At 43.6% G+C, this 21836-nt stretch overlaps 1 long non-coding RNA gene across 1 annotated transcript; it reads left to right on the top strand.

Annotated features, from left to right (window-relative positions):
• The first annotated feature begins 3482 nt into the window (after positions 1-3482).
• On the top strand, positions 3483-14397 carry LOC116964631. Its single transcript, XR_004408850.2, has 2 exons — positions 3483-3664; positions 8809-14397. It is a non-coding gene; the product is annotated as an uncharacterized LOC116964631 (long non-coding RNA).
• Positions 14398-21836: the final 7439 nt, after the last annotated feature.

Raw genomic sequence — 21836 nt, 5'->3', positions numbered from 1 at the left:
AAATTATAGATGGAAGATGTGCAACTCCTGCTTAGCTGTCAAAAATGGAAAGGAAATTCCATCCAATCCCATTTGATCAAGTAACACCTCTTTTTACTTTTTGCATGTACAGTGCTAAATGCCTTCCTGACTTCCACCAGCTTAATTACTATATAAAATAAGTATAATTAAATAAATTATTTCGTTCTCAGGCATGCTATTAGCACCCAAGAGCCTAAAATGCCTTGGAATTGCAAAGGCGCTTTTCTCCTTCAACAATGTGATCTCCCTAGCAGATGTATTTTCTGCTCATGTCCTTGATTTCTTGGGTGAAGTACAAAAAGCCTGGGACAAGGTAGAACTCTACTGAGCCCAGCCCAGCCAGCCTTAGCCTGAAAGGACCTGAGAATACCCCTGCTGCTCTGTGACTATATTACTACACCACTGTCAAGTATTTCAGTCTGTTTTCAATGTGACTTATTTTGTTTGCATATATCCAAAAGAAGGGAGACAACTGCCAATAGCAAGCAAGCAATCTTCTCTTCTAGAAAGCTCTGCCCAGACACCCAGGCCTACTTTGGAGGAAGATTTCGCCAAACACCATAAATCAACTTTCCAAGGACTGCCACAGAACAAAGCCAACAGGACAGAACTTCCTCAGGAATTAAAACCCATCATGCAAGGAAACAGCGTACATGTCACCATGCTACTTAATGACTCACTCATCTGGCACCATATTTTTCATAAAAATATCATACCTAATTGAAGCAAGTATTTCCCTCTCTTTGTTTGTTCTAAATATATGTATGACTAAGACAGGGCTTCTCATACATTGTCCAGTTGAAGGAAGAACTGGTGAGTTCTGTGCCCCCAGAACATCTCATCTCAACTTGACTGCACATACGAGTGAAGAACCAGGCAGGAAGTTTTCTTCAAGGGAGCTTCCTACTTTATAAACACATGCTCCCTTGAGCTCACTCCCATCAGCTCAAGCACCACGTGCTCCATTCCACACTCTCTGCTGGGAAGTCTGTCCTGAGGTAGCAGTTGCTCTTCCCATCAGAGACCCCAAACCAAAAAGCAAGTGATTACCAGTATTGTTGTAGCAGCAAAGATTAAGCAGATGGATGCAGACAGATGTGATTTTAATAGCTCTGCTTGATGAAAGAAATAATTATAGTACAACCTTGGAATAGCATGCAGAAAATTTGCCAGGGCTGTTACCATTGAGTGTATTGTCAGGAGTGAAGGGAATAAACTGCACTTCCAGAACGTTATTAAAATGGGTGGAAGTGGTCTGTAGACTGAAGCATGCTTTGCTGTTGGTACCACACTGTAAACAGTCCGGCCTAGTTAAAAACAGCTCACAAAGGAAAAAATGGAATGGAGCAAATTAGCACCTTTGTGTTGGTGAGCTGTTTAGCTGGGGCTGAGCAGAACCAGTTTTAGATCTGTTTGCAGCCATCTAGAAACACTTTCTGCACACGATGAGTATTTCTGTGGTGAGTGTAATTCATTATAAATCCTTTTGCAATCCTCTACTGAAGCGTGCTCTGGGCATTAAAGTCAACAAAGTCAACAGGAACTGAGTGGAGGGAGCCGGAAGCAGAGCTGCTCCTGCAATACGCTGACACGCTGCTTGCACTACCCAGCTCCTGCAAGCACAGCCTCACCAGGGCAAGCAGCAAAGACAATTGACAGGAAAAAGGGATGATGCAACAGCTTGCAAAATTTCCTGACAGGAGCAGAAACACAAAGCAAGGGAAGACAGAAAGACACAAATAAATAATTGAGAATCACTGGGTCAGAAGCTCTTTTAAAAAGGAAAGCATGTGAACAACACAAAAGCAATAATCAAAATAGGCAAGATGGAAATTTCTAATTCGCTGGGGAGGAATTTGGTCATTTACTCTGTGGCTGGGCACTGGTATAAAAAAGACTGAGTGGGTTTGGGGTTTTTTATTGTTACTGTTTATTAATTCCATGCAGCAATATAGAGCAGATGTTCCTATTGAGGCAGAATGTCGTACTACATGGAGTATTTAGTGATCTGCTCCATTCCTCTGTGCCCAAGCACAGCAGAGCCTCAGTATCACCACGATACCTGACTGTGTTCTAGGACACCTACGCCTCGAGCCCTGAGTTGGCAGATTCGGGTGTTCCCTAGCTGAAGGGAAGGCCCAGATTTGTTTCCAAACACAAATTTGGCTCATACATGCTTGCTTACACTGCAGAAGCACCTCCGAAGCAGAGGCAAGAATGATGGCTCTGTTGCACTGGGCACTACACAGAGTTGTAGGAAAATTAGGAAAAGGTGATCAAGAGTCCAAGATGATCTAGAATAAACTTCCTTTCATAGATGTTGCCAACTTTGAGATTTTTTTTTTTTTTTTTTTTTTTTTTTTTCATTTTAGACCGCTTTGCTTTTCAAGCTGTATGGTCTCTGGATTTCTCCTCTGCCCCATGTTCGTATCACACACAGCACACTTGAGTCTTGGTCTATAACCAGGACTTCTTGTAGCTGCCACAGTACAAACAAGAAAATAAGTGTTGTAATCCTGTTAGTCTTCTCTATAAACAAAGTATCCCACTGGTAAAGGTTGGCCTGCTACTGACTTTGGTTTACATTTACCTGTCCCTCTTTGCCTCCTGCATAGTTAATGGTTTTCATTTTACCATGCTTGTCAGCACAGCACTCAAGGCTGAGTTTTTAAGACATGGTTTGTGCTACTGGACAGATACTTACAGAGATTTCTCAAAAGGCATGAAAGTATTACAAGCATGTGTGAGCTGGAAACATGCTTGCTTAAGCACCTCCTTGAACTGAGCTAAAAGCCAGGCTTGCCAAGTGCCTACTTCTGCAAGATCACAGTTTCAGTCCTGGAATTAGCAAGTATGATTTAATTGTGGAGTCTTAGAGGAAAGGCTTATTGAAGGGTCCCTTCAGGTTGCCTTCACTTAAAGCTGTGATTTATGGAAGTGGAGGAAGAAAACAACATCCCTGCCTCCCCGCCCCTTCACCAACTCTGAACACTGCGTCCCAGATATTCCAAAAGCAAACCACCTCCACAAAGTCTCAGTCTGCTTCTCCTAGTTCTGCCTGCATCACTTATTCTGTTTGTTCTAACCTTTTTCCCAGCACACACATGATAATTTTAGGTTAAGTACACAAGCTTACCTCATTAGTGAGGATATTTATAATAATTTAAAATGTTTACAAGCTTTTGCCTGCTGTGGGGGGATACCACAAGGTGAAGCTCACAACTGATTCAGCACCAACATCCTCCAGGAGTTTCCAGTTCTGGCCGTTGTCCAACCCTGAGCCCATCAATAAGGCCGGGCAGGCAGCTTCTCCCAGAGGAACAGAAACAACTTCTCAAAGCACAGAACCTTCTCTGTAGGGCAGCCAAGGAGAGGGACACTGCATTCCAAGAAGCTTAGCTGGGGCTTAACTGCTTAATCCAGATATGACTAAATGTTAGAGATGTTACTGTCCGCACTTTGCAGCTGCGGGAAGGAGCGGTACCCATGAGGATCCTGCTAGACTATCACTACAGGACTGACTCAAGATATTCCTGAGGCTGATGCGAGGGAAAACACCTCATCAGCTGAGACTAACTGAAATAGCAGCTGAGTGGTGTTGTGACTCGAGGACATTAAACCTGGTTGAGAAGTGCCATGACAGGTGAGTTAAAAAGCCGCTGGTGTTCCTTGTAGCACCACAAGACTGAAGGGCCTTTGAGTGACAACCAGTTTTGCTTTGCAGAGAGCTTCTGAGAATCTAACAGTAAAATATTAATTTGTAATCAGTGCATATTTATCCTCCCTTCCATTTGCTCATAGCAGCACTTCCTAGCAGACCTGGATGCCTGAGCAGCAAAAACGTGAGGACTGAAGCTGCTGTTACAACTTTGATATTAACAGACCCAGAAGCCCAAGAAACCCACAAATGACTTACAGGCAGCAGAGCTGTGGCAGGCAGGCAGCCTGGTCTAGGGAATCACTGGGTACCAGCACACGGTCAGCAGAAGCATCATCTGAGAAGAAGCAGCTCTCATGTAGGATGCAAAATGGGGTATTCCCTAGGGAACCCCCTCCCAAAGAAGGCAGGGAGGGAGGAAATGAAGGATTAAAGGTATAGAGACCTTGACTGCAATTAAACCTATCCCAGGCTGATATCAATTCCCTCCCAGCTGTACTTAAGTAACAGCTGTCAAGGAGGGGAAGAAGGTAAAAAGGGCAAAGGAAAAAAAAAAAAAAACAAAACACAAACAAAAAAACAACCCAAAATGAAAAAGGCAATCTGCACTAGCAATAAAGCCCCTGTCCTCACATTCCAGGTAGTGATTAGCGCTGAGTTGGGTGCTCTCTGCTTTGGGGGTGAGCCCTGGCCAGTGCAGTGAGGGCTGCAGCAGGCTGGGCAGAGAGAGGCTGTTACAGCCCAGCCCGGAGCAAGCAGCTGCGAGCGGGAGTAACTGCGGAGAGGAAGCAGGAAGGAACATTCCAGACAACGTGCTCCTCTCGTTTCCAGAGTAAATCCCATATTCTTCTGCTCTGGAATGGTCTGTGCTTTAACTGCCAGACTCTCTTTCACATAGGCACTGAGTTTATCAGGTTAGTTCTCATGGTGTAAATACCAGGGAGATAAGCGGATTTGCATCTGAACATCCATCTCTACATAGCTTCCTGCTGGCTCCACCCCCCCAAGGCCATCCTGCCTGGCCTTCGGATGGGGAGCAGGATGAAGGAATGCCTAAAGATGCAGGGACAGTTTGCAGACCTGTCCCAGTGGCTGCTTGGGGACAGCTAGCCTCTGCCTAACAAACTGTCCTGCAGTGGCTGTCTGAACCTCTGCACCAGTGAGAAGCAAGACCTAAAGAAAACTGGAGCTTCAGGCAGAAGGAAGGTATTTCTCCAGAAGTGCTCTGAAAACAATATTTTCCACATTCATATATGGCATTTTAGTTGAATCACTTAGGGAGAGACTGAATAACACTGCTAAGTATTTTGTGTGATTTATTTTTTTAATATTGAATGAGGTCTTCCATTGGAACAGTTTAGAAATAAGGTGGATGAATCCCATGACCTCTTTTCCTTACATATTACAATATTCTCATAATGGACAGAGGTTATGTAAGATCCCATGGGAAATCTGGTAAAGGTGTCAGGCAGAAACTGTTTATTCAAGTAATTATTTCAGATTAGAACCACCTGAGTAAGGCAAATGGGTTTTTTGTGTGATGCTGGCTTCTGCACAAGGATAATTTTGTCTTATAAACACCACCCCAAACAGCACACAAATCCAGCTGCACTAAGCTATTTCAAAACAGCTTTAATTACTGATGTACTAGAATGAAAAGAAAGCCAGTGTAAACTTCAGAGAAGTAATCGGTAACTTTGTTTAAGTCATTATAACAGTATTAGTTATCAGCAAGGTTATGCCTTGTACAACTAGTTGAATTCCAGACAGAAGCTCTGGGGCAGATATTATTTATTTCTAACATGAGATTAGAAGATCCTGAATGCTCATTTTTATTCCAGATGGCTGAGTTCTTTGTTGCATCAAGGAGAAAAATATTTATTAATGGGCTCTTCTATTAGAGTTGCTAGACTGGGGTTACGTGACAGAAATCATAATCCCATCTCTCTCTGACCTCGCTTCTTAGGCTACACAAACTGCACAAACATTAAAGATAGCTCAGTTTGCCCCCTGCACACTAGATGAGGAACTTTCTCTCATTTATTTGGAGTACTTCACACATCTTTGGGTGTCTAAGTGACAACACAGCTTCAGCTTATGTACGTGCAGTTAAGGACGGCTTTCCACTCGCATGTAAACCAACCACAGCTCCTGCCTGCACAGTTCTCTGTGTACGTGCAAAGAAGAAAATACAAGCAGAAAAACCTACAGGTGAAGTCATCTCATTGCAGCCCCTTGTATGTGTATATCTTCTTTCCCTGGAATTTCTAAACTCAACACAGAGTGGCAGCTACTTTCTGGTGACAGCCAAGGAAGATCCAAGCACAAGACTGTGGGTAACGATGAGAATGCTGGGATATTTTTGCTGTCTAATGCACAGAATTGAAGGCAAAAATGAGTCCTAAGCAAACTTCCTCTTCCCATGGCATCCAGCAACATAGGGTTTCATGAGATAGTCAGATATGGAGCATTTAATTCAATAAAGCTCCACATTCTCCTGTAAAGCCTGTGAAGTCTCCCTGAACTGCTGCTGAGTGTCTTGGTGGGGAAAACAAATTATAACTGAAAGATACTGAGCATGCACAGATTTAGGGGATAAAAGTAATTCTGAGTGCAAAACTGCATGAAGAACAAACACAGAATTAGTTTAAAGTTGGGCTAACATCTTCCCCAAGGTGTCCCTGAGGTCAGCACTTTCCATTAAAAGCTACCACCCTATATAATATAATCTTGCTAAAATTATATTATTTTTAATATAACATGCATCTCCCTCTACAGGCACATGTAAACACCCAAGCAGATAGTTCAGCATAAATGTAACACCCTTCCTGTCATATAGAACTTTACAACTCCTCATTCACTTAGTATTGAAAAATAGTGACACATTTATGAAAGTCTTCGCTAACATACAGATGTTATTTTAAAGCTTTCTGGAGCTCATGTAAAGCCATGGAGTATTGTACGGAAGGAAAGCATTGCAGTGAGACCATGGCAGTAAAACTTAGCAGATCCTTGGTTTATTAACCACCAAGAATCTTCATTCCCAAGAAAGGGAACCACAAGAGATCAATGTCCTCAGGGCTAATGTCAGGTTCCACCATCCATGACCATCTGTGAAGACATAAGTGCCTGTGGCTTACTTTACTCTTGCATTTTGGAAAAAAAAATGCATTTTTGATGTATTTTAAGATTTTCCTATTCAATAAGAAGTTTTGGCCTATGGCTAAAGTTGACGTGGATAATGAGTTGCTCCAACTTGCCACAACTGATTTGAGCCCTGGCATGAGGGAGTGCAGTATCATTCTGAACTTCAGTTCCCCATTCCCTTAACACCTCTGCTTGTACATCAGTCTACCTCTCCCTGGACCTGCCCTAAATTAGAAAGCACCAGCTGTTAAAGTCAGCCCACCAAAGGCGTAAGTGAATAGTGAATAACATCCCAGGAGATGCTTTGTCTATGCTGTAAATGCAGATATGGAACCGGTGTTGATTGTTGCTACACTGGGGCACTGTTCCACGTTTGATCTCTAGGACAGAAAGGAGATCTGGTCTCTGGCTAATGGAGTGACATTCCTACTGTCAAGAAGTTATGAAAACTCAACTCTTAAAAAAACAAAAAAAAAGATTTGTTGCTGTAACACATGAAGTGAAATTCCTGTAAAGGAATGCATTTTTGTGCATTACAGATTATTTAAAACCTGCAGTAACTAGTATTTCTAAGCTGTGGGTTTCAAAATCTCAACTGAATTGGGAAAGAACAGCTCTGTTTGCATTCAGGGCTGGGATTACTCAAAATTAACGATTACAGGATTGCTGGGATTCAAGCCCAATTCCTAAAAAAGTAGCTAAAATAAATGCATTTTTCAGTCTGTCCTCTGAACTGGCAAACCTGTAAGCATGATTTTCAGTCTGGCAAAAATCACAGGGACCTGGTATGGGTAAAATGCATACTTTTTTTTTTTAAACCCAGAAAGGTCACAAAGGCTTGGATGACATTTAGGCAGCAATGCTATAAGCTTAGTTGCTACATAGGAGCTGTATAACATTGAAGAAGTAAGAGTGTAGGAGAACTGAGGCAGAAAGTAAAATTGCATTGCTGGTGTTCAGAAACTTCAAAGTACAAGGGGAGAGTTGATGAACTGTTACTTTGGAAAGAAACTCTGACTGAGAGCTGCACTGGCAAAGAGCAAACCTGGCCTGAGTCACACTGAAATTAATAGCATTAATGATGCAAGTGTGCCCCACGGATCCCATTCGTCATCACGAACAAATGTGTATGACACTGCTATAAATTATGATATGGTGTGCAGAACTATGCTCCCATTGCAAGGTACAAGCTAGCACTTTCAAGGAGGCATATTAGAAATTACAATCCAAGACAGGAGTTTAGGAATATTTATAGCTGGAGAGGAAAGCTGTCACTATGTGTTTCTGAAAGACAAACAGGGGAAGCTTCTCCTTACTTTCCTTACTTTCCACCAGTTCAAAAATCTGAACTGCCATTTATCTGTGCTTTCTCCCATCTATAATCTTTCCAAATCTTGTACACTCTGCAGAAAAACATGGTGTTTTTCTTTGTCAACTGTTCTCTACCTTGAATTCACCCTTACTCTCTTGAAAGCAAAAGGGCAGAAATAGCTACTCTGATGGATATGATTCAGTTTAAAAGCATCACTCACTAAGACTTCATTTTTATGACTCAGATCAGAAGTTCGCTACAGATAACATTAATTGGAGAAACAGCCATGCAATCCAACAGAAGCTTTGAATTCCTTTTTATTTTGTCAATAAATGTCAGAGTTAAGAGATGGATGGCTAAATACTAATTCAGCAACTAGACTAGAAACATATCCTTTAAAGATGAATTATAAAAGAAGATTGTACATACATGGCATCATTTACTGTTCTGTTTGAATTAGCTTTTTTTCTGCTTCTTTTTATTTATTTTTGTTGTTGTTATTATTTCCATTATACTGAGCCACAGAAACCCCATTGTGCCATGTATATATGACAAACTAAAAAACTCATCAGGTCAGTGACCTGTGGAAACATATTTCCTTTTTAATTATACCAGTGTAACTAAACCACTAAGATTTTACTGATGCCATTTCCTTCTCTGTTATGTCCAGCTCCAAAAGACAAACACCTCTTCAGGAAGACTATTTTAATCTGCTTTCAGATGATCTAACATCAATTGCAAAAAAAGCATCTTGTACCATAAGAAATACCAGGATGGAAAAATGAAATTGAATTTACATGGAAAAAATACGTTGTTGTATGCAACTAGCAGTGTAAATTCACATCTTCCTGGGCACCTGCACAGGAGCCATTAGGGTATGTTTTGATGGTACTATTAATTATTGACTAGCTCCTTGTGTTCACAGCAGAAGAAACACGTACAGAGGAAAGATTTAAAAGAGAAGTATTGCTTCATCTTAGTTGCATCAGGGGAAAGGAAAAAAAAGAAAGGAAAAAAAAAATCCAAGGTCCACTGCAGATAACAGTAGTGAGAAGACTTAGTTTGGGAAGAACTTTGCTCCTGATGTGGCATGTCACAAGACTGAGACATCTGTTTGCTGCTGTCCCAATCCAGAGAGCTGCTCTGGTTTTTGTTAAGGCATTGGCATTTATAAAACAAGGATCCCTCCAGGACCGAGGGCAGGTGAGAAACTACCCCACACCTACAGACCTCAGCAACACGTCTGCAAAACAGCAAGACATCCTAGGAGAGCTACAGACCACCTGGCATCAAAGGGAGGTCTCAACGTGCCAAGTGATTTTCATGACACTGATGCCAAAGGCGCTGTTCATTCAGTTCTGTTAACCAAGTGAAGCAGCTACAATTAGCACACTCAGGAGAACAAACAAGAATTAGGTGGGTGGCACATTTTTTCTGTTGTATGAATCATCACTAAATCTGGCCTGCGATTTGCTAGTGCCATTTCTCTGATCTCAGTGCTATCATAGGTGAGTTTGATCTACTGCTTAGAAAACCCTCTCCTGACTATACTCTGACACAACATCATGAATCAAAGATCTGGCTAAACAGAGTACACTGTGACAGCAATCTGACCAACGAATGACCAGATCCTACCGAGTCATAGTCACAGCAAAGAAAGACTTGCAATAAGGAAAGGGAAGTTTGATATACTGATTGTGCTATAACGTGGATTGATGTGGGGATGAGTGCCTCCACCCACGTGTGCCTGTGTGTAACTCGAACACGGTGGTGCCCAGCTGACCCCCAAGGTCAGTTCCTGAGCCTGGGAGAAGCTCGGCACTTGTGCTGTAACTGGCACGACAATCTTGTTCCTGGAGAGGCAGCAACTGTGTGGGCGTTTACTGCAGTGTCCCAGGGGAAGGTGCAAAGACCGCTCGGCTTCACAAGGTTTATTTACTGTGTCCGCTGGCTCATGAAACATTAGAGAAGCTGGAAGTGACTGACCCGCTTCCAGGTTTGTGTTTGGTGCAGGGCTGCCAGGATGGCATTCAGCCAAGACAAGTGCTGCATCTTCCGATGTGACCCTCTCGTGATAAAGGCCTGAGCCACTAAATACCAGAAAACAACCCCTTAATACTCCCTGCTGCAGTGGAACACACATCGCACAGCCAGCCTTGTACTGGGCGAGGAAGGGGCTCTGCAGCCAATCTGCATAATCAGACCTGGAGGGCTTCCTTTAAACAAAACTGCTACTGTCTGCACAACGGTACACAGGCCAGATCAGGAGCTCTGCTGACAACAGACTGCAAAAGAAATGAATTCAAGATGTCCATCTGTGTGGATGCAGAACTTCTTAAATTATCTTTTTCCTATGGAGTTCTTTGCCCAAGAAAGCTACGCCAGCACCAGACCCCACATTCCCCTCAACAGAGATCCTGGGAGGATGTTTTGTGCAATGTGATGTGTAAAGAATGGTTTCCTCTTTTTTAGTGTCAGTTCTGTCTAGTAATTCATAAGAAAAGAGATGTTGAGGGGTTTTTTAGCCTAGTTTTTTTCTTGAATCTATAATAGTTCTTGGCTTCAACAGCAGATGTTATTAACTGCTTATTATTCAGAAATAAGCAAGTATTTTGAGTAACCAATTATCTCAAATCATACCTTAATCAAAATGTAAGTCAGTAGCATATATGGAGAAATGTAAAGATAATAGAATTCACGATGTTTACGGAAATCTGTAAATGTTTGGATTATCTTCATTTGTGCAATATATCAGCATCCAAGCCTTTAATAAAAGCCTCTCTAGTCCAAAGGACTCCTAACTTCAGTGAAAAGAAAACTTAATCCCTCACTTACAGGTAAATAAATGAGGCACAGAAGGGGACTCCAAAGAAAACCGTGGCCAACCTCAGAGTTTGGTTCTCCTCCCTGATGCGGTAACAGGCACATGCCTATCTTGCATCACAGAACAAATATCAAATGTAAATACAGTTCTTTAAAGTACGTCTACAGGGACCTCTCCAGAGATTTTAATTCATTTATCACATATGTAGTTTCGCTGCTGCCTTGATTTCCTCTGCTCTTTCAAAACACTAGTCTTGTTATTCCACACCAAGTACCAATGATCTTAAAAGCTCAATTTCCAGAGGAAAATTATCTGAGCTGAATTTCATCTCAAAGCAAGAGAAGCAAAATTTTGTTATATTTTCCAAGAAATGTTTGAGAACATGTTCTCTAATTATTTCTGTACCAAAATCATGAGGTACCAAGGTACCTGGATCATGTTATTTTTAAGGCCACATGCTCTTTAAAGGTAGGCTCAGCATTTTATACGAACCCTCACACTTCAGATGACTGTGGCTGGCAGCCCTACACCCAGCTCTGACCCTGTGCGTATCCTGACGAGTTTTTATTTTTTCATATGACATTGGCTGTGATCTGTTCAACTTCTCCTGAAAAGCTGTGATTGGTTTGACTTGTTGCTATATTCATTTGCCAGAAAAAAATGCATGGGGAAGGAAGGAGAAGAAACCCCCTTCAAAAAAAAAAAAAAAAAATCCAGTTTAAAATGATGATCAATTCATCCTCCCCCCAGACCAGAACCCTTCCTGGGTCTGCAGTGCTCTCTGCTGGGTAACACACGTTATTGCTCACCTGGTGTGAAATGGAAATGGCCTCTTCCATGGAAACTGAGGGAGCTGCTGCCTTCCAGGCACGTTCCCTTGGCTCGTATTTTCTGACAAAAACGGTGAACTCTGTGTTATCAAGTTTCAGGGTGCCACCTGCTCTATAACTGCAGAAATTGCTTGCAAACAAGAGATATGTGACCAAAAATACAGCATCCTGCTGTTATCAAATGTCTGCTATTCTCCATCTGATGTGCCTGGTGTCAGATGCCATGGGACCAGATCCTGGATTGTATTCCTGACTCCTACAAGCTTTACTTACTGGAGTAAAACTTAACTTTTAAGTAGTTGCAATGGTTATAATACTGACTTTCTTTAAAAGGTATCGTGAGGCTGTACTGACAGCAAAGGGATTCTCATAGAGACCAGCTGAAGGGGCCAAAGTTCCAGTCTCAGGAAGCCTGAGGACATGTGGGGAGCAGGAGAGGGTGCAACTGACTCCTACACCGTTGGCTTCTCAGTAACTCCAGCGCTGTTAGCATCAATGCTGTTGCAGAACCCTGTGGTTCCTTTGTACTGCTACTGTTTTTAGCTGTAATTTGAGGCAGTGGAGTTCTGAATTGGTCCCCCAAGCAAGCGTGCTTGCTCACCTCTACAGGCTCCTGGGAGAGGGCCCTGATGTTCGCTGGTGACCTCCGCGTGTTTGTGCACGAAGCTAGAGACTCTGAGGTCAGAGTGGAGAAAGTAGGTCTTTAGCAGGTAATAAAACCACAAGGGTGTGTTTGCACCGGGATTTGCAGCTTGGCCTGGGTTTGGAGGGAAGACTCCCGCAGCACCTCCACTCTGCATCATAACAACTGTTTGCATCCTGCTGCAGATAGAATTTGTCAGCTTTAGAGAACGAAAATGAGCTGTGTGGGATTTTCTGTCCCATTAGTGTCTTGGCTTCTTGCAAGTGGTGAGCTGCTCGTACACTGTAAGCAACAGCATCAAGTATGAAAGAGTTCTGCCAAGGCTGGGAGACAACCCTGAGCCTTGTTTCCCCCCCACTTTAATCTGTAAAGAACCAATGCATGAAACACAAGCAGTCCCAGAAAAACAAAAAAAACATAATCTCCACTGCTTTCTTTTCCTGAATACACACCTCTGTCAGCCCTTTAGTCTCTCCTTCCTTTGGAGACTAAAGGTCAGCTGGGCCACATGTGAACTGCTGCCCTCGGAGAGGCAACGGAAGGAAATCGCACATCATGCACAGCTTTCTCGGCCTTTCTCGATACACATTTGTGTATGAATCATCAGAGCGTGACGGCAGCCTGACGATGACTAGAGACTGGCATCTATCAAAACCTGGTTTCTTCTTTTAAAGTTGCTCACTTGACATCTGCAAGCAGTATTTTTATGGGCCTGTGAACAATCATGCTTTTGTTTGATGGGGCTGTATTGGAAGAGTCCTTTTGCTGGAAAGTGTCAAGAGAGTTCCAGCTAAAGCTGCTCATTTTCATCACTTCTGGGAAAGACCATTCTGGCTCCCCGTCTAAGGAGGAGTGGAAAAACTGCTCTTCCAGCAAGTATTGAGGAATTGCTTTCTGAAATTGTCCCAAACACAATGAAGTCACCACTTTATAGGCTTCCAGCTTCATTAACGACTTTGTTCCTCTGTCACACATAGATGACATTTTGTTAAAGAACTGAGGCTTTGTTGCAACTTTAACATCTTAATGTTCTGTTTTTCTCACCGTCCCCAACCCGAATCTTGCAAATAACGTCTTTCACTGCTATAAAGTTATCAGTTCCTTTTCCAGCAAAGCAGCTATGAGAAAGCTGGATTTAAGATGCAAGTAACTTGATTCTGCTTCCATCTCAGCAATCATCTTCCTTTTTTGTGTAGCCTTAACATCTTGGTGCTTCAGTTGCTAATACTGTCCCATTACCTTATATATGACCTGTTAAATACCTGCATTCAAATACCTATGAGTTCCTATGCATTCATATCTGAAAAGTGATAGGAAACTATCTTTAAAACAAATGATATAGAACTGTTATTTATTGCCTTCTTCTGTGACCAATGCAGTCACACCTGCAAGCTTCTTTCATTCTTTTTTCTGCTTATTTTTTGTTATTAAAGTGAAAGCTGAGATTTAGATGAAAACATGACTCCAGGAAATGGGACTTTCAAGTGAAAACACTGTAACACTAACCATAAGATTATGAGACCAGGCAGATGAGTATGAGGGGCTGAGTTACTCAAACAACAAAGGCAAAGTCTATAGGTCAGGACAATATCTCATATTCAGACACCATCCCTCTGTACCATCAAGGTAACTTTCCAACAGCTGCTATGGGAATAACGGTTTTGTTGCTTCTTAAATGATACCATCACTTAGATTTTGGTATCAAACACTTTCCAGGGATGAGCAATGGCAATCTGGCCAGTAACAGGGTGCAAGGATATTGGCTTCTATCAAAAAAAAAGTACAGGGATTTTTTTTTTTTTTACTAACCAGCAATGTCACTTCATTCACACCTTGTCTGAAGTAAACCAGTCACTGTGGCACTATTCTGACCTGATCTAATGCTGAAATGTCTATGCCGAACATAGATTTGATCAAGATTTGGTAGAACCCCCCCCCCCAACAGTACGGTATGGCAGAAGGTCAAGAAAGAGAGCAGAGCACCCTCTTCTTGTTCAGAACTATCGCATCTCCACAGCCCTTGTGCTCCTAAGAGGTACTGCCCTCCAATACAGCTCAAGCAGTCTATCTCTGCTGCTAGTACAAAGCACTTCAGGAGCCTTATAGCTCCCAGAGCATAAAATGAAAGAATTATTCTCATTCATCACAAGGACCATATTTTCAAATGTGTTTTCTTCTAACACGGCAGCATGGATGTGAACAGCTATCTCCCAGACTTACAGACATGGGGCTACTGCATTACAGCTCTGGTAAGAAAGGAAACACTGGCAGTGTGAGGCAGCAAATGTAAAATAGGGGTGGTAGAAATGCAGGGTCTCTGGGAATACCTGTATTAATAATGCTACGTTTTGCTCAGTGGCTATCACACTCACACATGGGGACGAAGAGCCTCTTCCTTGTTGACAAAGCAACCTCAGGCTTGCAACATCACACCCATCATTTATCTTTCAGAAGTCTCCTTAAGGAAGTGCATTTAGGAGGGGTTATAACCAGGCAGTGCTCATGGTCAGGAAAGAAGTTCCATGAATAGCAGGTATGAAATCATGTCTCTAGCCCACAGGCAAGCCAAGGACTATTTTTAGGAAGAAGCCTAAACCGGAAGTTTAACAGTGGGTCTTTAGGTCTTGATTCTGTTATAAAAATGAAGATAGTTAAGTGAGCATTGCCTGAGTTTACAGGCACATGAAATACCTGTGGGGGTACGAAAGAGACCTTTTCAGTGGTGTATAGAGGCTAAAATTAGCAAGAGCACAGGAGAATGTTTTGGAAAATGCATGAGAGTGGTATTTACAGAGGGAGGGGACCTTGTGTGACTTGCATGACATGCACTGCAAGTCAGGGCAAATGGTGCCCGAGCACCTACTGTGCTTTTGATATTCTTACCTTTTGCTTACTTCTGCATGTGGTATGACTATCATGGCCTCATTAATAAGGCATCTAAGCATCACCTACTCTGACATCATGACACTTTTGGGAGGCAGAGAACATTTGAAACACAGAGAAGCTGGGGAATTTACCCAAAACCAGACATGAACTCTCTGTCACATCAGAGATGTAAACATAGGTTTCCAGTGTCTTTGGTTAACACTTGCATTATGGGTCTGTGTATTCTTTCTTTAAAAATAAGAGAAATGGAGCTGGCTGCTAGTAATGAGAAGCCAGAATTTTGACAATGCCTTATTTCTTAGAAAATGTGCTGCTTATTTGGTAACCCTTAATTTATTAATTGAGAAACTGAATGAATGAGACTTGTTAAACTACTTAGTCTATAAATAAAATGTTAAGATCTATCTAAGATAATGCTCTCTTGTTATCCTTGGACTTTTAATTGAGTCATAATACTGGTCACCGCCATTTTTTTGAGTTAGAACTTTGGTTTCTTATGCACAGGACTCACTCGCTGGGCCAGGGAGATCTAGTGTGGCTGCTGGAGGTCAGTTTCTTTAAATAAAAGAGTAATCCAGAACAATGTGGGATTACAGGGCACAAAATCTCCTCGTGGCTAAGCAGGGTCAGTGTTCTTAGATGGCAAAACTGCCCTGAAGTTTTAGTTTGCAATAAAATACCTGGTTTCTTGCTGGCTGCTGGGTTCCCCCTCCCAGCAATGCTTGCCACAGTGCTATTTTGCTTTTAATTGACTACCAACCTTGGTCCAGCTGAGAGGATGTGCTCCACGTGCCCCCAGGATTCCAGCAGTCACAGCTCAGTGCCTGCCTAGCCATGAGCTCAGGAGTACAGATGTAGCTTCAGGTGCTGAGCCCTACAGAAAATATGTCTTTTTCTTGGATGCCAAAAGGTCAGCTGAGCACACAGGAAAATCCAACCCTATAAAGCTGGCATCATTACTTTCCTCACTGCTGTTTGGATTCAACAGTATTTCTGGTCACAGTGGCCAACTTTCGGTGTTGTGGCAAAAGATTAGATCTTATCTGTGTTCAAAGAAATTGTAAGGGAATTCTCAATGTGTACACAAGGCCAAATCCAGAGTTATGCTGAACCAGTGACTTCCATGGGGAGCGAAATTTCTTTCTTAAATTACCTCAATGTGCACATAGAAACACCCCTGATTTTAAGGTCTCTGTGTTAGGACGCTTTGTCATCTTAAAGTACCCTTCCTGTGTCTTGTTGTTTCTCCCTGTTTATTTTTATCTCCTGTGAAATCATCACTAGCAGCAGGAGCTATTTTAATTGTCTCCGTGCTTCTGACTGAAGAAGTAGGAACATTTTGCTCAGACTGAGGCTCTGCAGAGGCACAAAGTCAAGGCAAGTGTTCAGAGATCACTTCAGGAAGAATCTTTATATCAGGATTCTGCACCACAGACACAGAGGGTGTTACACCACAGGATCCCATGGGGTGCCACAGATCCCTTACCCCCCCAAGAAAGGAGGGATGCCAAAAGTGACTGGGGGCTCTCTCTGCACGACAAGTGTCTGTTGTGGTTGCTGAATGATCCATCTGCCTGCTAGAAATGGGCTTCTGATGAACCCCGTGAGTTGTGAGCGAGCTTACAGCTGCCCACCAGCCTGTAATGACTTCAAAGCTCTGAGCTGGGCCCAAGGAGTCCAACATCCTCTTTCTCTGAGCTCGCACAACACCTGTGCTTAAGCAACAGCCACTGCCAGGAGCTCTCTTTCCTGACCAGAGATGCTAAGACCTACACATCAGGGGCTGATGGCAAAGCTGTGCCAAGAACATCAAAGTCAACTTCTACTGGCAACTGTACCTTTGAGGAAAGTGGCATATTGCTTATGCAGAACATTAGCAATGATTTTATAATAGCTGTGTTTTAAAAAAATAAATTAACAGGAAACAAAGAAGGGAAAGATCTGAAGCCAAACTTCTCCAACAGAGAATATGTTACAGCACGGGACTCCAGTGTTAAGACCCAGAGCACTGAAACAGCCACCTGAAAAAATATTTCATCAGGACATGAGAGTGAATAACTCTCAGAGATTGTTACTGTCTAGTGGAGATGGTTTGAGGTCACCCCTCACAGTTACCTCCACATTTCAGCTATCGGTAGGTGGAGAGGCAGGTACCATTCCCATCAGACTGATCCAAATCACCTGGAATGCATCTTATTTCATCACGCCCACAAGAGAAACTGTAGGCTCTCACAAGCAGTGCTGATAATAAAGCAGATTTGACAACGATTTATGCAGTGAGTCTGTTAAGACCATTGCTGATTTACTCTATCTTCTTAAGCACCCCAGAGTCTCTTGCTCTTGAGGTTTTTATATATATGTATGTAAAAAAGTATACACACCTCTGCTGTTTTATAAACACACACACACACAGACAGATTGTAAACGTTTTGATGCAAGAACCATTTTCTTACCTAGATCTGTCCCTAATTATATTCCCTAGTGACTCAAACAGTAGGGAGGCAGTCCCTGACTGAGACTCCTAGGGCAAAAACATGATTAAATGCATGGTATGATGAAGAAGAGAATATTTAAGTTCATAAATAATAGGTCCACAGTTGATGCAAGAGGCTTGTGTAAGTAGAGGGACTGGATGTGGGGACAGCAGCTTGCATTTACTTCCATTCTATTAGTATTCCTTGTGCATGAAACAGCACTTGGACACAAGGCACAAGAGGACAGTGAGCAGAAGTCTGACTCTCAGCTTAATTATGCTGCTCTTATTCCGGAGGTTAAGATATGCAAGAGGGTTGCTCTAGATTTCTGCAGGTTTAAAGAAAGCAGGTCCTTTATCTATCCTGTGCACAGAGGGGGATCTCTAGGCTGTATTTTACAGAATTCACAGGCGGTGGTAGAGAAAACATGGAATATAAGGGGAAGAAAGAAGTGCATCCACCCTCACCCTCTAGCCGTTTGTACACACGTGTGTGGAAACCCTCTGTGGCTGCACGACTTGCCTCCTGGCAGGCGGCAGCCTCCGACACCCGCAGCACCAGCGGGTGAAGTTCATCTCATGAAAACGGCCGTCTGCCAGCAGGATGACATTTTTTCATTTCCTGCGATTGTCTGCAGTTCCTGTTGGTTGGGAGCACCGGTCCTTGCCACCGGCCCTGCGCCGCTGCTGCTCCCACACACCTGGGGGAGACGGGGGGAGGCCCCGCAGCCCCACAGCCCCAGCCCAGCATGGCTGCAGAGGGCACCAGCATCTTGGGAAGAACTGCCTTGAGAAGGACAAACGCCTCGCTGTGCTGCAGTGGGGGAACAAGGGACAAAGGCCAGCCCCTGGCGCAGTTGCCAGCTGTGTCTGTGCAGCCTTACGGGGACACCCCGAATCCCGTTACGAAACGCTTCTGGTGCTTCGGGACCATCTGGCGCTGGGGCCGCGGGGCCGGGGAGACTGCGCCGCTGCCGAGGGGGGAGCTGCTGCAGCCCCCAGGGACCCGCTGCATCTGGGCAGTGGCTGCACGCCAAAAACAGTAGCAATAAGCACATTGGCCCAACCAGCTCCATTTCTTAAGTAATTTCCCGGACTGGGAGAAAATGCAGAATTGCACAATATTACTGGGTAGCTGTTTTCTCACTGTTGTGCCACCTCAAGGCACAGGGGATGTCACTAAAAGTTGTATACATTGCTTATCACTGAGAGAGGTGATGAAGCCTCAGCAACTGCAGGTAAACTCTGACCTTCCTGCCCGGGAAGGTAGAATCCAGGTGTGCAGAAATGAGCTTGCAGCAAGGGCTGCCACCTCCACAGCAACGCTAACGCTGGCAAAACTGTAACCCACCCTTGCTGAGACACACTTCTGACCCTGGGTTTGCTGTAGCAATGAATAAAAACTCACACAAAATTTGCAGAGTTGTAAAAGGGGTCGAGGGGCTCATACCTGCTGCTTTTCAGAGTACATACTACAGTCCCAGTGAAAGTGGGACATCGCCCTGACTACTCTCCTCACCCATGCATCTGACACATTGGGAAGCAAAATAATCCACCCAGGAAGGACTTTCTCAGGACACATTGCAGTCACTTTTCTGACAATTATAGAACCCTTCCAGGGAGGGGGCAGCCACAGCTGCTCTGGGCACCCTGGGCCAGCGCCTCACCCCCCGCACAGGGAAGGATTTCTTTCTTCTATCTAACCTAAACCTCCCCTCTGGCAGTTTAAACTGTCACCCCTCATTCTACCCCCACACCCTGACCCAGAGTCCCTCCCCCCCTCTCCTGTCCCCCCTTTAAGCCCTGGGAGGCCGCTCGAAGGGCTCCCCGGAGCCTTCTCTTCTCCAGGCTGAACCCCCCCAACTCTCTCAGCCCGGCCCCCCAGGGGAGCTGCTCCAGCCCCCCCAGCATCTCCGTGGCCTCCTCTGGCCCCGCTCAAGCAGCTCCATGTCCTTCTGCTGTTGGGGGCCCCCGAGCTGGCCCCAGCACTGCAGGGGGGTCTCCCCAGAGCGGAGCAGAGGGGGAGAATCCCCTCCCTGGCCCTGCTAGCTAATTAATCACACAGCTAACTTGTTTCCCTCCTGGTTGACAAGCGCTCGCTCCAGCAGGGAACTAAGTGGTTGATGTGAGGGAAACCAGCCCTATAAAACATCCGAGAGTTTGACGTGTGACCATATTCTTTAGCTTCTGATCAATTCAGTGAGTCTGTGTCTTTCTTAGGCTTAAGGGAGGATGCTCTCCACGCAATACAGGGTGAATACAGGGTGAATGGGTTAAAGAACCACGTCTGGCTTTGGCAGAAAGAGCAATAGTTTAGAGACAAGCCAACTGGGAGCCTTTTCAAGACTTCAAGAGACACTGGATCAAGCCCGCAGGGAAGAGGAAATAAGCACTACTCTTATCTGCAACATCAGTGCTTCATGTTTAGCAGCCTCCATAGACAGCTAGCATCTGTTCTGCAACTCTTCTTATAGTACAGAAGTGTTTATACATTTTTATCCCAGCATCTTTAAATAGCCCTATTTTGTGTGAAAATTGTCGAACCTTTTGCTGCCAATTCCAAGTGGGAGACAGGTAAGATATCAGCCCTGAACATCCCAAACATGTTAATATTTCAAATTTTTATCTGAGTTTAGCAGACAAGATCCTTCGTGCTTGTTGACAGAAAAGCATTGCATTTTCCCTATGACCTCATCATTTACTCCCCTTGTGACATCACTGCAGAATAGTTATCTAAGTAACTTGATAAGCTCTTCAGGATTGGGTTGGTTTGTTGTTTTTTTTTTTTTTTTTTTTTTTTTTACTTTTAAATCAGTAAAAGCTCCATTGTTGCTACAGATAAGCAACCGTTTTGGCTAATTTGAGTACAAACTGCAGATAAGATGACTGTCTCCTAGAGGCTTTTGTTGTCTCTTTTTGCTACTGGCTTTTTGTTTCTCCCCCTCTTTATATGAAAGTTCTCTATGAGGTTGTTCTCTGCGTGTGGGAAATTAGTGATCACAACTGCTTCCACAAGTGGTTGTAGAATCTGTACTGCCCTTGGGACTCCCGGCCTGAATTTGCAAGACTCACTGCCATGTGTGAGCTGGCACCCCCCACTACTGCAATAACTCAGCCTTTCCCCAGGTCTCCTGCAGACAGGGTTGAAGGCTGGGCAGATTCTTAAAGATGTTAAAGATGTCTGTGACACAGAATCTGGGAACCAGGATCCTCCCATGATGAAAATGGATCCAAATCTGTATCAGTTCTGGAAAACACCGATTCTGTGAGCTTACATCAAGATACATGAGAAGAGATTCCTTCACCTTCTATGTGCTGAAGGAAATAAATAGGAAGTCTAGGATCTGGCAAAGATAAAAGGGATTCAATTTCAGTTATGAGAATGGAATAGTACTGCAAGCTGGAGAGAAAGTTTTAGCCAGAAATACAGGATTCCTCCAGCAGGTTCTGATTCCTCCAATTCAACTGTATAGAGGTCACTGCACCTCTGCACTTCCCTGCTCTCTGAAATGCAGGCTTGATATTTATTTACCTGCCCTAACATGGAATCAGCTAGCTTGGTGAATGCAGAGCACCAACTGCCATTACTTCTAGAGCTTAGAACTTTTCAACTGAATCATACATACTGCAGCCCGGATCAGGTGGATTTGATATGTGTCCAATCACTTGTTTTATCCCCTTTGTCAAATAATTTAAAATCATATAACTGGTATGAAGAGCTGACCTACAAACAATTGTTTCTATGTGCATATAAAGCTTGTGTCAGAGTTGCAGCATGCTACTCTGCTTTTCAATGACATTTTTGCAGCTCTTAGGATCAGAAGGGAGCTGTTCTGACCATCTAACACACATCTCCTGGGCAGCCCAGGTCAGAGCCTTCTCCTGTGATACCCTGACTACATTCCTGTTCTTTGCTATAGCAGTCCCAGATAATAATCAGAAGGGAGCACCCAGTCTCGTGGGGGATGAGCCGGTCCAGTCTATTTCCTGATTTTCAGGGTCAACAATTCCTTCTATCATTTCTCATTTGGGGAGCATTTCC

The sequence above is a fragment of the Tyto alba genome, unplaced genomic scaffold (genome assembly GCF_018691265.1).
Source record: "Tyto alba isolate M040663 unplaced genomic scaffold, T.alba_DEE_v4.0 Super-Scaffold_19, whole genome shotgun sequence".
NCBI lineage: Eukaryota > Metazoa > Chordata > Aves > Strigiformes > Tytonidae > Tyto > Tyto alba.
Note: the sequence above shows the minus strand (reverse complement) of the source record. Positions and strands in the feature narration are given on the sequence as shown.